We start from the raw sequence: 16,768 nt of genomic DNA on the forward strand, positions 1-16,768 counted from the left end.
CCAAAGTCATTTAGACCATTTATACCATAATGACTGACCAAAATTTGAAAAACTTCACACAGCATGTGATTGTACGCATGTTGCAGTTCTTAGCAGTGCTAACACAGTCATGTTAGAATATATGTTTTATTTTACTTTTACATTTTATTGAATGAAATGGGTCTTTGAATTCATTCTGAAGAATTTAAAATTATTTTGGAAATGATGTACACTGTATACCATAGACACTATAGAGTATAAAGGGTTGCTGTGAGTGCTAACCAACCTGATGGCACTTTACTACATCAATAATGCATAAGGTAACTTTATATGATTTAAATCCTTACCTTCTGCAACTGCCTTTTGAAAGCTTCTGTTCACCTCTTTTACTTCATCATTTCTTTCATTTGCTTTAATTATCCCACTTCAAAAATAAGTTCAGTGTCAGACTCCATTTTTGTATTTATTTATTTACTTATTTATTAAGGAGCTCTGGTAACGTAGTGGTTACGAATCGGGCTGTGAACCACAAGGTCAGCAGTTTGAAACTACCGGCGGTTCAGTGGGAGAAAGATGAGGCTTTCTGCTCCCATAAGGATTTACAGCCTCGGAAACCCTGTACAGGATCAATATGAATCAGAACCGACTCCACAGCACATAACTCCAACCACCACTTATTTATTATCTTTTTAATGATAATGTCCTCAATGTCATCCTTTAAGTCATCTGATCTCTGATTATTAGCGTTTATTGCATCAAATCTGTTCTTTAGATGGTCTGTAAATTCAGATGGGATAAATTTAAGTTTGTACTTTGACTCTCATGGACTTGTTTTAGTTATCCTCAACTTCAACTTGTACTTGCATATGAGCAGTTGAAGTTCTGTTCTATAATTGTCCTCTGGCTGATGATATTCAGCTTTTCCATGTCTCTTTAGACAGACGTAGTTGAGTTGATTCCCATTTATACTATCTAGACAATTTTACATATATAGTCACCATTTATGTTTTTGAAAAAAGACATTTACAATAAATATTTTGATGATCATGTGATTCCCCAGCATCTTTTCTGTCACTTACATATTTTCCAACTAATCCTTCCTCATTGTTTCCAACTTTTGCATTCCAACCACTGGTAATTATCAATCCATTTTGATTACATGTTTGATCAATTCAAATAACAGAGGTCGGTAAAAATCTTTGATTTACTTACATTTGTCATTAGCTATTGATACATAATTTGCCTAGCAGTTATATTAACAGGGCTTGTAGATTTTTGGATAACATCCTATCACTGGCAATGCTGTATTTCAGGATATATCATGAAATGTTCTTTTTTACAGTTAATATGCTGTTGTTTTTCTTGACTTCGACATTCAAGCATCAAAGAACATGTGGTTATCTGATTCAAAATGGCTAGTACTATTCCATTTCAGCTCATTAATGCCTATCTTCAAGCATTCCATTTCAGTCTTTACTGGTTTCAATTTTCCTTGATTCATACTTCAGACATTCCACGTTTTGATTATCAATTATGTTTGCCCTATCGTGATGGCCTCTGTGTTGCTGTGATTCTAGAAGCTAATTCAATGGTATTTTAAATGCCGGCAGTGTCACCATGGTCAACAGGTTTCAGCAGAGATTCCAAATGAAGAAAGATTGTAAAGAAGGACCTGGCAATCTACTTCTGGAAAAATGACATGGATACACTCCCGTTCCTCCTCCCAGGTCCACAGACTGTGCCAGCATGTGTGTCTTCACAGTCCTCATCCTCAAAGTCAAGGGCAAGCCCTTGATCAGCCACAATTACAAGGGCAATGTGGTCATGAGTGAGACAGAGTTCTTTAGGCCACTGCTCATGGAACAGGAGGAGGAGGCCTCAGTCTGCTTCTGAGTCATGGCCATGCCTACTTCCTGTGAATCAAGCACAGCAAGCTCTGCTTGGTAGCCACTGCCTAAAGAACTCCAACACTTCCCTGGTGTAGTCCTTCTTCTGTAAGACGGTAGAGATACTCTTGGAATACTTCAAGGAGTGGGAGGAAGACAGCATCTGAGACAACTTTGTAATTGTACAAGAGTTGTTGGATGACCTTATGGATTTCAGCTTCCCCCTGACCACTGACAGCAAGATCTTGCGAGAGCACATCACCTAGTATGACAAGTTGGAGATGGGCAAGTCTTAAGCACCACTCGCTGTCACCAGTGCCATGCCCTGGTGCTCAGAGGACCTCAAGTACAAGATGAATGAAGTCTTCATTGATGTCATAGAGTCTGTCAACTTGCTGGTCAATGTCAATGGCAGGGTCCTGCTGTGATCATGGGCACACTCCAACTCAAGGTGTTTCTTTTGGGAATGCCAGAGCTCTAGCTCAGCATCAGTGACCACATGCTTCTTGAGCTCACAGGCCTTTAAGTAAGCAAGAACAAGTCTGTGGCACTTGAGGATGTCAAGTTCCATCAGTGTGTGTAACTTTCGTATTTTGACAATGACCACACCATCTCCTTCATCCCACCCAATGGCAGCGTTGAGTTTATGTCCTACCACCTCAACACACAAGTTAAGCACCTTATCTGAATCGAGTCGGTCACTGAGATGTTTTTCCACAGCCGATTAGATATCATGGTCAAGGCCAAGGGGTAGGTCAAGAAGCAGTCTGTGGCCAACAGTGTGGAGATATCTCTACCAGTCCCCAGTGATGCTGATTGATTCCCCATGCTACAAGACCAGCGTGGGCAGCACCAAGTATACACCAGAGAAGAAAGTGGTCATTTGGAGTATAAGTTCTTTTCAGGGGTCAAGGAGTACCTGATGTGTGCCCACTTTGGCCTTCCCAGTGTGGAGAAGGAAGAAGTGTAGGGCTGATCCCCTACCAGGGTCAAGTATGAGATCCCCTATTTCAGTCTTTAGGATTCAGGTTAAATATATGAAGATCATGAAGAAATGCATTTAACAGCCCTTGCCCTAGGTTTACTACATCACTGTAGTTATGTAGATTCACTACATCACAATTATCAACTTCTATCAGTTAGAAGGCAGAAGAGATGTGGCTTGAATGTGGGAAAGTGTGGACCTTCAGTCTCCCCATACCACCCTAGCTACAGATTTGGAGAGATTAGAGTCAGGGATTAGATGATGGCAGGCCCCAGGTCCTACTTCTCTTTGTTCTTAGCATCAGTCCCTTTGTTCATCTTTCCTCTTACCTACAGGTTGTAAAGAATGGATTCCTTCCATCCCTCCTTGGGGTTTCCTTTTGTCCCCAATTTATAGGAATAAATAAGGAAGGGGTTTGAAGTCCCCATACGAGTGCCTTATTTGTGCCCTGCCTTGGAGGATGTCAGGGCCCCTTCTCTCACAGCTGCTAAGCCCGGAGGCCCAAATGCTCATTTCTCTGAGTTTTAGAGTGTCCTTAAAAAGATGAATCCAAAAAAAACACTAAAAAACACCTTATGGATAGCAGCAGAACATTGATATCGTGCCAGAAGATGAGCCCCATCAAGTTGAGCCTCATCAAGTTAGAAGGTATTAAAAAATATGACTGGGAAAGAACTGCCTCCTGAAAGTAGAGTTGACCTTAATGTTATGAATGGAGTAAACCTTTCTGTACTTTCATTTGTCAATGTGACACAACTCAAATGAGAAGAAACAGCTGCAAGCATCCAGCCATTACCAGAATGTGGAATGTATGAAACTACTATAGGAAGTAGAAATACTGGGAGATACATAGTATAGATCCCTTGAAATTTCTGGACAACCTTGAGTAATTTAATCATAAGACATGTGCATTTTAATAGTTAATGAGTTTACTATGTTTTACCCACTGTTGTCAAGCCAATTATGACTCATAAGTGACCCTTTTTAGGCAGATTTCTAGAGAGAAAAGCAATCAGTGAATCTTATATATGTGTATATATAAAGAGCTTATATTAAGGCAATGGCTCACAATTGTAGACTATGGTCTCAGTGGAAGAGAGCAAGCTTTTCCTTCCAGTCCATTATATTGGTAGCAGGCCATACCCCAAGGAAACATTCTTTCAATTGATTAGCTGCTCATAGCCAATCATCATAAAGTTACCTATGCGTGTATTAGGTTTCATCACCATGGGGATAGCCACATACTAAATGCCAAGCCACTGGGTATCTTGTCCCAGTCAAATTGACACACAACTTTAACTATCATAGTCCACACTTTGACAACTTGAGTAGAACTGCTCTCTAGAGTTTTCAAGGCTGTGAACATCTTTCTACCTCTTACTATTTCTAGGGAGGCACAATAGACATAATTTCCAACTTTAATTTTCCATCTTTGACTTGTTTCAAACTTGTAGTCTGTAATGGGAAAGGGATTGAGGACAGGTTAGATTGTTTTCTGTTTCCTTGGATGATGCTTATGTGGTTTCTTAACTTTCTAGAATTGATGAGAGAGAAGTGGTGAAGGGAGGAGAGGAGAGAGTAAATAAGTTCTTGCTTAACATGTGCTACTGTTGTTTAACATTGGTATTCTCTGAGTTTGGAAAATGTTCAAAACTAATTTTTCTTGGAAACACATGCACTGGAGATGTTCAAATCCAATTCCTCTTAGGCAATATATGCAATCTCTGGCATAAGTCTCCCTTATTCTGTGATTTCATGCACAAATAGGTAGTTTTCTCAGGTGGCGTCCCTCATCATGTGCTACAGATGAGGCAAGGGAAATAATCTTGCCCTTTTACTTTGACAATATCAGAGAATGCAAGGGATTCCTAGTCTTGTCCTTTTACCTCACACTCATGTGCTGTTTGGGGAATAAGACATAAGTCTTATTCTTTCTATAACCTTGTGTTTGAAAGACCCCAATTGTTCCCGAGTGTTGAAACCTCCTGCAAACATTTCTCTAAAGTAATTCCTTTCCACAAACATTTCAACTGCAAGCATTTTATATTCTCAAGTGGGAACTGGACTGGTACCACAAAACCATTATTTGACTACTCTTTTAGAAATACTACCACATAAGTGATGTGTTACCTTGGAACATGGGAGATGCTTGCTACAATTATTTAGTCTTCAGCACAGACATTCCAAGACAGAATTCATTCATTCTAACATGTGGTTGTTACTGGAATGTGCAACTCCAATAGAGAAAAGAAAGACATGAGTGAAAAATAATGTTAAAAAGAAAACATACAAACCTGAAAATATTTGTAATCAACACAACAAAATACTGCAGTTACATAACTGGGCAGCCAGGGCACGTAAAGTTTTACAGTCTCAAAAACCCTATATAGGATTTCTATGTATCAGAATCACCTCTGTGGCAGTGGGTTTGATTTTGATTTTTGGTTTATCTACATGAAGAGTAAGTCTGTTAGTCCTTAGAAAACATACTAAAAGAAGAAGTTAAGGTAGAGAATACAGAAGTAGAAGACAAATACTTGGGGCAATGAGAAATCATAACAGATTTATGGCCACAGCTAAATTGATAAACATAGAATATATGTTTAATTATTGTATATCATTTTAACATGTAGATTAAATTAGCACTGTAAATCTATGTTGTTGTTGTTAAGTGCCATCAATTCTGTTCCAACTCATTGCGACCCTGTATAGAGTTTCCGAGGAGCAGCTAGTGAGTTTGAACTGTCGACCTTGTGGTTTGCCATCCAGTGCTAATCCTACAGTGCCATATCAGGAATCCATAGGGGACTAGATATTCCAGCAAACACTTTTTTAAGAAATTCCATTGAAGAACTTTATAGTGATATTGGTTTCTTGAAACATGCTAATACATTAATGAACCTATATAGAGCGTGGATTATTAGGTAATACTATATAGGGATAGACTGCTTCTAATTAGATCTATCTTGTCTCATACCTTTTTAATGAAGAGAGAAAAATATTAAATATTATGAAAATGGTGTCGTAGAAATGGTTGCAAGACATTATTTGAGCTATATTTAACATGTAACAAAATTTAAAGTGTTATTTTTCACAATTTCAATTGGAGTTTTCATCATAATCGAAATGTACTTAGTCACATATTTCATTATAAAAACCTTATAATAGTCATTAGGTCTTCTTTCCTGTGCACACACACACATACACACTCCCGATTTCTGTCCTTTCATTGATGATGAGAGTTGATGGATTTGTTCTCTGATTTTTCTGTCTGAGCTCTTACTGCCCTTGCCAGTTTAACTGATGATGGTTAGCAGGCTGACAAGTTCATCATAATCAGCATCTATTCCATTTCCATTTTATACTCAAGGTCTATTGTTGCCAATTCATTCAAGAAGGTGTTTTTATTTAAGTGGTTCTTAAGTGCTAGCTTCTGTGCTCTGTGAATGCCTTGCTCCTCAGGAATGATGTAGAATGGTTCATTCTATTCATTTCTAGATTGACTGAGATTCTCTTGTCTATTGTAGGTTCCTCAGAAAAATTTCCTACCTTTAATGTAACATCTTTTTATCTGGCTTGTTTTAGCTTTTAGACCTCTGAGAGCCACGAAGAGAAATTCAGGAAAAGACTATGACAAAGGCTTACCTTCAAGGAATTCAAATGTTTGATAGGCTTGAGTATTATGATAGAAAATGTTGTTGTTTTTAAGGGCTGTCGAGTCAGTTTTGACTCAGAGCGACCCTGTATAGGGTTGCCGAGGCTATAAATCTCTGCAGGAGAAAACCTTATCTTTCTCCTGTGGAGCAATGGGTGCACTTGAACCACAAACCTTGTGGTTCACAATCTGCTGCTTACCCTATAGAGAGTCATTTATGTATCAAATAGTTAAATGTCAAGTTATGTGGTATAAGTGTTTAATTTTCAGGAAATGTTGAAACTCTAGATTATACATGTGTGTTTTAGTATCTCATTTCTTCTCAGCTGTACATGTGTCTGGCAATTATTTTGCACAGCTGTGTACTTTAAATAATATTCTTTCCTTAACCCCAGGATACGTAGGAAATAAAGTTCTGAGCCAAATACCTCCAACCAGTATCATTCTATCTCACTGGAAACTCCTCTTAAATATATTGCCAGAATTGCCAATGATTACAAGTGTAAGTAAAAACAAATTAAGTCTCTAGACACCTCTGATCATAGATTTCTGTGATTTTGAAGATCTCTTTTGTAAATTCTTAGTGTGCTATTGGTGTTTGCCCTTAATACCAGAAAACAGTCCTTGAGCTTTTATTCCTTGGTATCATATTCATTCCTCTTATCAAGTTCCTGACAATCTTTTTTATGCTTTATATTCTCTAGGGATTTTACATAGAAGAAAATCCAAGATCATCTTTCTCCTCTATATCACAATGTTGAGTTAGTGTCCAGAAATATAAAATCGTTGGTGGTTTTATCTTTCCCTCCAATGCAGAGAGGGGTTTTAATTCAAAATAGATTAATGCTAGAATATTAGAAATCTAAAGAAATGTAAATATCAGAAGTCTTAAAAAAATGGGTCCTAGTGTGTCACAGTAGGATAAGCATGGACTACTAACAACCAACTGCTTTTTGGAAACTCAATACAGGGTCTCTGTGAGTCAGAACTGACTGGATGCCACTTATCAATAAACAACAAACTAAAGTAATTCTTAGTTTTATTATTTTAACAAGCGTCTACCCACACAATAGCTCATGTGTTCTCTAAATTACATTCCCACTAGCATGGTGTCTTGCTTTCACATATACAGTGACCTCTCCATACCCACCAATCTTTACCCTGCTTCATGGTGACCCCTCAGAAACATAGAAATGTCATGTAACTCCCCTGATAAAAACGATGACTTCTCATTGGTTACAGGTAAAATACTTACCATAAGATTCACAGAACTTAAACATTAAACAATCATTTCCATCTTATTATCTACTTATATTACTCATGTATACTCAGCTATAGTCATTTTTTATAATTTGCTATTTCCTGAACTTTCACAGCCTTTTTAGCCTCCTTGCTTTGACTCATTCTGTTGCTGTTGCCTGGAATGTTTTGCATTGCTATTTGATGACACACTATTTCTTCAAAGTTCAGCTGATACGTTGCCTTTCATTCTTTTCCTCAATAAGGAAAAATAAGGCATCCCTTTCATATACTCACAATTTATTTTGCTGATACCAATTTTACAGTATTTATCATGATCTGACTGGTATGATCATTATATATGAATGTTATCCTTGTTTTTGCCTGTGAACTCTTTAATGACATAAATGATGTATTTCCTAAATTCCTGGCACAAAGTCCTATATTTGGTGTTCCACTGGTTTCACTTTCTTGTGTTAAAGCATGGTTGGCTCATAGAAAATTCATAAAAGAATATTTACAGTATTTTTCTAAAGTTTCTTAGAATACCAATAACTTTTCATGCTTTATTTCAGTTATTTTCACTGCTTGCATATGAAAAGATTATTTTAAAAGATTGCAAGTTTTTGAAGAAATATATCACCTTTTTTATCTTTGTACACAGTGTTTGTGGAGCTGAAATCATTTATAACTAGAGATATTAAATAACAGATTAAAAAGTAATATGCCTGCACTGGTATAATCAGAGGTACAAAGCAATTTATTAACTAGGTCTCTTGACTCTTGACCCTGAAGACCACTTATCAGTGAAGTGTCATGGTGTAGTGAAAGGAATCTGAACTTTTTCATTGGATTACACACAGTTCCAATTTCAGTTTAAGCAAAGAAATCTGTAATATATTATTTTTATAAATGAAATCATGCTATTTGTGTATAATTTATTTTTGTTGTTTTGATTTGCTTTGTTTTTTTTCCTTAACACTACCCCATGGTATTTATACTTTCTAGTGCATGTAGAACCACCTCATCCTTAATTGCCACTGTAAAACATTAAATTGTATAGGTATAACAGATTTATTTAAACGTTTTTCTAAGGAAGAATCCAGGCAGCACAGTGTTTAACAGCTTGGGCTACAGTAGATTCAGACTTCCTTGGTTTAAAGTTTGCCTTGCAGCATACTACTTAGGTAATATATTCACTAAGTTCTGAATTGTGAGGCCATTTGCTGTTGTTGTTAGGTGCCATTGAGTTGGTACCGACCCATAGCGACCTTATGCATAGCAGAATGAAACACTGCCCGATTCTTGGCCAATCTCACTATTGCTGCCACACTTGAGTCCATTGAAGCTACACTTGGCCAATCCATCTCGTTGAGGGTCTTCCTCTTTTTATCTAAACCATCACCTTGCCAAACATGATATCCTTCTTCAGCGACTGGTCCCTCCTGACAATATGCCCAAAGTATGAGAGATGAATTTAGACCATCTTGGCCTCCAAGGAGCACTCTGGCTGCACTTCTCCCAAAACAGATCTGTTGGTTTTTTTGGCAGCCCATGGCATTTTCAATATTCTCCTCCCAACACCATAACTCAAAAGCATCAATTCTTTTATGGTCTTCCTTATTCACTGTCCAGCTTTCGCATCCATATGAGGTTATTGAAAAAATCATGGCTTGTGCCAGGAGCCCCTTAGTCCTCAAGCTGACATCTTTGCTCTTCAACACTTTAAAAAGTTCTTGTGCAGTAGATTTGCCTAATGCAATACGTCGTTTGAATTCTTGACTGCTGCTTCCATGAGTGTTGATAGTTGATCCAAGAAGAATGAAGACCTTGACATCTTCAATCTTTTCTCCATTGATAAGAATGTTGTTTATTGGTCCAGTTGTGAGGATTTTTGTTTTTTTTTTTTACAATGAGATATAATCCATACCAAAGGCTGTGCTCTTTGATCGTCATCAGTAAATGTTTTAAGTCCTTTTCAGTTTCAGCAAGCAAGGTTGTATCATCTGCATATTGCAGGTTGTTAATGAGTCTTCCTCCAATCCTAATGCCACATTTTCTTTCATATAACTCAGTGTCTTGGATTATTTGTAGAATAAGTATGGTGAAAGAATACAACCTTGTTGCAAACTTTTCTTAATTTGAAACTATTCAGTGTTCCCATGTTCTGTTTGAACAACTGACTCTTAGTCTATGTACAGGTTCCTCATGAGCACAATTAAGTGTTCCAGAATACTCATTCTCCACAATGTTGTCCATAGCTTGTCATGATCCACTCAATCTAAAGCCTTTACCTAATCAAAGGTAAGGTGCTATACTGGAAGGTTGGTTTGAACCACAAAGTCAGCAGTTCAAGCTCACCAGCCTCTCCTTAGAAACCCTATGTAGGCTGCTATGAATAAGAATCTGCTCAGTGGCACTCAACAACAACAAACAGATTTCTGGTATTCTCTGCTTTCAGCCAAGATCTGTCTGACATCAGCAATAATATCCCTCATTCCACATCCTCTTCTGATTCCAGCTAGAGCCCCTGGAAGTTCTCTTTTACTGTATGGTTGCAGCTGTTTTTGTATAATCTTACCAAAATTTTACTTGCATGAGATGGTAATGATATTGTCTGATGATTCCTGCATTCCGTTGGGTCACCTCTCTGCTGCATCAATTTGTTGAAAGCTTTCAATTTGTGTTACTTCTATTCCCGATTCCTGTTCTTTGGCAATGCCTTCAAGCACTTTCGACTTCTTCCTTCAAGATCATTGGGACTTAACCTCTTGAAATAGTGGATTGAGTGAAAGTTTACAGGGCAGATCATCAGTTTTACATTCAATAAATCATACACCTTTTATCATTACAATGATTATAATCCCTACCACATACTGTACTACCAGTTAACAGTATTTCTCTTTGCCTCCTGGCCGCCAGCTTGTCCCTTCTCTCTATGTCCCCATTTCTGGTATCGCTGCTTCTCTGGATAAGGTCTCACATTCCACTTGTGCTCTTCTCCCTTGATGGCCCTAGGATCCTTTGTTTCTGGACTATAAGATTAACTACTCGCCCATTTTTGTTACAAAATGTCTACCTTTACGATTGTGACAGTCACAATTAGTCATGATAACAATTGTTCACTATTGACTCATAAGGATCTAATCAACAGTTCTTGTTTTTCCAGACCCATCTAGACAAGATGAAAACTATTCAGTGGGGGCTCTTTTTTCCCCACACACAATATTAAACTAAACTCTCCCTTGAAACCTTGTAAGCCACTCACTTCATGCATTTATCACCCCCTCATTTTAGGTAGCCAATAATCTGAGTTGCCCGTCCCTATATACCCAGTGTACAGAAGGGATAGCATTGGTCCTTGATGTGAAGACTCTTTCCCTCTCTGTTGGTATTTAGAGTTACAATCTCCATGAGTATAGGTGAAGTTCATCATATTTTATCAACTTACCCTCATTTCCTTTATCAAAAATTGTTTTGTTCTTTTTTTTAATCTTCTTTTGGTTCTGATTATCAAGCCATTGAGGATAGGTCAAATGGGTGCTATCTGCAATTTTGGGTGTTCCTGTGCACCTCCTTTCACTTCGTATCAGCTGGATGCTTCACTCTCAGCTGTAGCCCTCTGTGACTATGTCCTTGTCCATAAGCTTATGTGTCCGCAGGTCTCACCATACTTTGAACCAACCAGCCCTTCCTCTTCTCTCTTTCATCTCCAGATAAACAGGAGTCTGTGGACCGTGTTTGAAGTCAGCCCATTTCTTCATTGCTGCCTTTCCCCTCTTCCACTCACCAGTAAACCAGTGTGGTAGTCAGCAAGCTTACATGCCTACTCATGTGTTCCCTTTGAGTTCCAGTCTTAGAGGGGGGTTTGTCCTAAAAGCACTTGATTGCTTGCCTTGATGGCTTCCCAGAGAAAAACTTGCTTATTCTTGTAGTAGTGAGCACTGCCATTTTTGTTTCGGGTTTTCCCGGCTGGTCTTTCTTTGAAGATGTATATTCTGTCATTCTAGCTGCTGTTCCAGGATGGTCTGCTTGTCCTTTCTAGTGGAAATGTCCCACTCAGAAGGTTCTGGATGGGACTCAGGATTCCACCTAAGGTCCTATACACTGCAAAGGCTCCATAAGAGGCCTTATTCACTGGGCAATTTGTAGAACCCTTTTTAGGTATTCCAACTCTCCTGTCTTTTTAATGACCTTTTGCTTTCTTCCTGTATGATGTTCCTGATGTCATCCTATAACTCTTCTGAACTTCTGTGATTAGTGTCTAATGCTTCAAATCTGTTCTTTAGATGATCTCTACATTCAGGTGAAATATGTTCAAGGTCATATTTTGACACTTGTGGACTTGATTTAATTTTCCTCAGCTTCAGCCTAAACTTGCATATGAGCAGTTGATGGTCAATTCCACAGTCTGCCTCTGGCCTTGTTTTAGCTGATGATATGGAGCTTTCCCACTATATCTTTCCACAAATGTAGTCAATTTGATATCTGCGTATTCCATCTGGTGAGGGCTATATGTATAGCTATCTTTTATGTTGTTACAAAAGGATATTTTCAATAAATAAGTCATTGGTCTTGCAAAATTCTATCATGCTATCTCCAGCATCATTTCTATCACCAAAACCATATTTTCCAACTACTTAGCCTTCCTCTTTACTTCCAATCTTTGAATTCCTGTCACCACTAATTGTCAATAAATCTTGATCGCATGTTTGATCTATTTCAGACTGAAAAATTTGGCAAAATTCTTCAATTTCATCATCATTGGCTTTAGTGGTTGGTGCATAAATTTGGCTAATAGTAGTATTAACTGGTTTTCCTTATAGGCATATGGATATCACAGCATTGTACTTCAAGACAGATCTTGAAATGTTCTTACTGATGATGAATAGAACTCCATTCCTATTCACCATTCCTGATATGGTAAATCATGTGATTGTCAGATTCAAAATTGCTAACACCAGTCCATTTCAGCTCATTGGTGCCTAGCCTTTGATGTTTATGTGTTTGGTTTCATTTTTGAGAATTTCCAATTTTCTAGGTTCATACTTTGTACACTCCATGTTACAATTATTAATGGATGTTTATAGCAGTTTCTTTTCATTTGAGTTGTGCCCCATCAGCAAATGAAGGGTCAACAGCTCTTCTCCATTTGAGTCATCAGGGCCAACTCTCCTTTGAGGAGACATCTCTTCCCCAGTCATTGAGTGCTTTCCAACCTGAGGATCTAGCTCATCTTCTGGCACTATATCTGACAATATTCTGCTGGCCTTCATAATGTTTCAATATTTAATATTCTGTTGCTGACAGCATTCCTCTGCTATTCATAAGGTTTTCAGTCACTAAATATTCAGTCAGAGGTAGTCCATCTCTCCTTATTCCTAGTCTGTCCTCATCTCAAAGCTCAGCTGAAGTCTGTCCACAATTGGTGACCCTGATGGTATTTAAAATACTCATAGCATAACTTCCAGAATTATAGAACATGCAGGCCACCACAGTGCAATAAACGGACAGACAAGTTGTAGAGAACCAATAGTACTGAATTCAGAAATCCAAACTGCACTGAAGACAATGGCATAAATAATATTATAAGCATTGAAGGAACACAAACTGAAGTCATTCAACCAAGTGACACACAACTGGTAATGCTAATTTAACTTTGCCAAGAAAATTTGGAAGACAGTTACCTGGTCAACCAAATGGAAGAGACCCATATTTTTTCCCATTTGAAAGATAGTTGACCCAATGGGATGCTGAAATCATTGAACAATATTACATGCCACTAAAATGTTACTGAGGATAATTTAAAAATTATTGCAACAGTACATCAATATGGAACTGCTAGACATTCATGCTGAATTCAAAAGAGGACATGGAGCTAGGAATTTCATTGCTGAGATAAAATGAATCTTGGCTGAAAACAGAGAATACCAGGAAGGTATTTACTTTTGCTTTATTTACTATACAAAGACTTTCAACTGTGTGGATCACTACAAACTATGGATAATACTGCAAAGAGTGTTCCAGGACATTTCATTGTGCTCATAAGGAACATGTACATAGATCAAGAGACAGTTGTTATCACAGAATAAGGGGGTACTGAGTGTGAACTTCCAACATACTTATTCAATCTGTATACTAAACCACAAATCTGAGAGAAACTGGATTATGTGAAGAAGAACAAGGCATACTGATTGGAGTAAGACTCATTAACAACCATTGATAATGCAGAGGATACAACCTAACTTGCTGAAATATTTACTTACTGATGAAGATCAATGACTACAGCCTTTAATATGGATTTCACCTCAATGTAAAGAAAACTCAAATCCTCATAACTGGGCCAATACAGAAAATCATGATTAAAAAAAAGAAAAGATTGAAGTTATCAAAGACTTAATTTTGCTTGAGTCTACAAACAGTGATAGAAACAGCAGTCAAGAAACCAAAGGAAGTATTCCATTAGGGGAATCTGCTGCAAAAGACCTCTTTAAAATGTTAAAGAGCAAAGAAATCAGTTTGATGACTAAAATATTGTTTCCTTTCCATATGTTAATAATGAAATAAACAATGACAAAGACCGTTAATAAATACAGATTTATTTAAGTTTGAAAACTGAGACCTTCCATAAATTGCTCCAGCATAATAGATAAATGGTTAAAGGAGCCTTTGTCTGATGTGTAATAATTTAGGTTTATGTCAGTTATTGCAATTCTAGCAGTTATTGAGACTATATCTTGAGAGAGTAGTGCTTCCTCATTTGTGAATCAAGAATAATAATGTTGACTTCATAGTGTTGTTGTAAGGCTTAAATGAAGTAATTATAAAATGAATTGTTTGCAGTGCCAGGCATATAGTAAGAACTCAATAAAATGTAGCAATTATCTTTTTTAATATGATCTTAAATCACAATTTAGAATGCCTTTAAGAATCTATGCTTAGATCTTTAAAAGCTGTACTAACCCAGTCAGTCTCACTGTTGCTTTTTTTGTTTACTTTGAAAATAAACAAATATATACATCATACACAAGGGAGCTTCACAGAAGAAAAAATGGAATTTTAAAAATAGTGAGATTTTCTCCAGATTTTTTAAAGCCCCTCACATACATCTCTAGATATAAGACTTTTATAACAGAGGTATCTGTTAAAACAACAGGATCCTGTCATGGGCAAGATCAATAAGACCAAACAAAGTGCCACCATCACCCCTGCTTTATGAAATACATCTGTTGTTTACCTGAGATAATAGCAATTACTCTAGTAAGTACAAATAAAAGACTGATATTTTTTAAATGATATATTTTACTGTTTTTGTCTACCTTGGTGCTATATACTTTGATATATGTTTTTATTTCTACCCAATCTTGTAACAAAAACAAATAAACAAAAAATTTAACGTGTCTGTTTTTTGCAATAATTTAGCTTGTTTACTATGTCCTTAGTTTTCTTCTTTTAATTAGCTTTAAAAAACTGAGAGAAACAGTCATAAAATACGTCTTTTATATTAAACATCCTAGTGTGTTTCTATAGGATCAGCACTGGACAATGAACCACAAATTTGGGAGTTCAAACCCACCAGTTGCTCCTCAGAAACCCTACACAGGGTCATTATGAGTTGGAAATGACTCGGCTGCACTTAACATCAGCAACAACAGCATAAAAGAGCACAATATTTAGACAAATATAAATCTTTAATTTTCCATCTGTGTAATTCAATATTGCTTTAATTTTATTTTTCTTGATATGTGCTTTATTTTTTTCTTTTTTTTTTTTTCCAGCATTGCCTCAGAGGACATAGAACTCTATAAGTATTTGTGACATTCAGAAATGTTAAATGCTTATTGGGAATGCTTCCCATTTTTCTGTAGGGATTTTATGCTCTATGACAAAGTTCATTTCTATATAAATAAATAAGTTATATGGAATATCTAAGCAGTCGGCCTAGGAAGACAGATTGCTATTAAACAGTTCTCTTCTAACTACATTACATCAGTACTCACAAAAATGTCGTTATGCTAAATCAGAGTGCACTTTTAGAAATTGTGAATTATTGACATCATATTTAAAAGAATCAAGCAGTTCTACTATTAGAGGGAACAACTGTGCATCATGCTTTTTGTTTTAGATTTGCAGCTCTAATATGATTCCTTAAATTCAAAAGTAATCCTAAACCAATCCATCTGTAATTTGTGCAACTATTACAACAGAATGAGATGGCAGTGTAAAGAACTCTCCTAACAGAATTAGGAGAAGTGTGAAATATTCTGACTGCCACTAAAGAGCAATGCAGATTATTTTAATTTTTGAAACTTGTTCACTCATATGTAAAAAAGGGGTTGTAAAAGGACTTTGGCACAGAGAGGTTTTTTTTTTTTTTGGGCGGGGGGTGGGGCGCAGGGCAGGTAGGAGTAAAGAGTTTTTGTGGAGATAAAATAAAAATGTTAAATGTCTATTTCATGTTGTTCTCGTTAAGTGCTGCTGAGTCTGACGACCTCCCTGTATAGGGAGGATTCCTAAGAGTGCTTGGTGAGCTTGAAGCACCCTTACGATTCAAACCAATTTTGTAGTCCAGCTCATTAACCCACAGTGCCACACCACATAGTTGGCTCTCAAATGACTTACCACTCACAGTGACCCGGTATACAGCAGAACAAAACACTATGCAGTCCTGCACCATCCTCACATTCATTGCTATATGTGAGCCCGCTGGTGCAGCCCACTGTGTCAGTTGATTTGTTAAGGGTCTTCCTTTTATCGTTGACCCTCTACTTTGGTGAGCATGATGTCTTCTCCAGGGACTGGTCTCTCCTAAAAGCAAGTCTAAAGCACATGAGATGAAATCGCACTATCCTTCCTTTAAGGGCCGTACTTGTTCCAAGAAAGATCTGTTCATTCTTCTGACAGTCCAGGGTACTTTCAATATTCTTTGTCAACACCATAATTCAAATGCCTTAACTGTTTTTTTGCTTTCATTCTTTTTATGCAGTTTACTTCTTTTCTTCTTCTTCTTTTTTTTTTTTTTTT

At 37.1% G+C, this 16,768-nt stretch overlaps 1 protein-coding gene and 1 pseudogene across 2 annotated transcripts in view; both read left to right on the forward strand.

Moving 5' to 3' along the window:
• LOC102819913 (neuronal growth regulator 1-like) overlaps positions 1-16,768 on the forward strand; it is a 1,419,333-nt gene that overhangs the window by 333,223 nt on the left and 1,069,342 nt on the right. The window lies entirely within an intron of this gene.
• Positions 1,726-2,929, forward strand: LOC102827432 (annotated as a pseudogene).

This window comes from Chrysochloris asiatica, unplaced genomic scaffold (genome assembly GCF_000296735.1).
Source record: "Chrysochloris asiatica unplaced genomic scaffold, ChrAsi1.0 scaffold00002, whole genome shotgun sequence".
In the NCBI taxonomy this organism is placed as follows: Eukaryota; Metazoa; Chordata; class Mammalia; order Afrosoricida; family Chrysochloridae; genus Chrysochloris; species Chrysochloris asiatica.